The sequence below is a fragment of the Plasmopara halstedii genome (genome assembly GCF_900000015.1).
Source record: "Plasmopara halstedii genome assembly, contig: Scaffold_208, whole genome shotgun sequence".
NCBI lineage: Eukaryota > Oomycota > Peronosporomycetes > Peronosporales > Peronosporaceae > Plasmopara > Plasmopara halstedii.
Genome location: NW_020187129.1, coordinates 765,956 through 766,187, shown reverse-complemented (window position 1 = coordinate 766,187; position 232 = coordinate 765,956).

Genomic DNA, 232 nt, shown 5'->3' with positions numbered 1-232 from the left:
GCGTGTTCACCCTGGTCTCACCGAGACATAGAACCTATGTACAGAGGCGACGGCGACGTCGTATGCGGGCTGCAAGACGCCGGACGTCAACCCTGATCCAGGGTGTGTCTACCGTAGACGACGGTGCACAGTTATACACCCTCGTTAACGGTATGACGGCGGAGGAGGAAGATGGTGACGTCCGATAGAGGCTATGCCTCCAGTAGATGCTCTTCTTGAGCTGGACGAGATA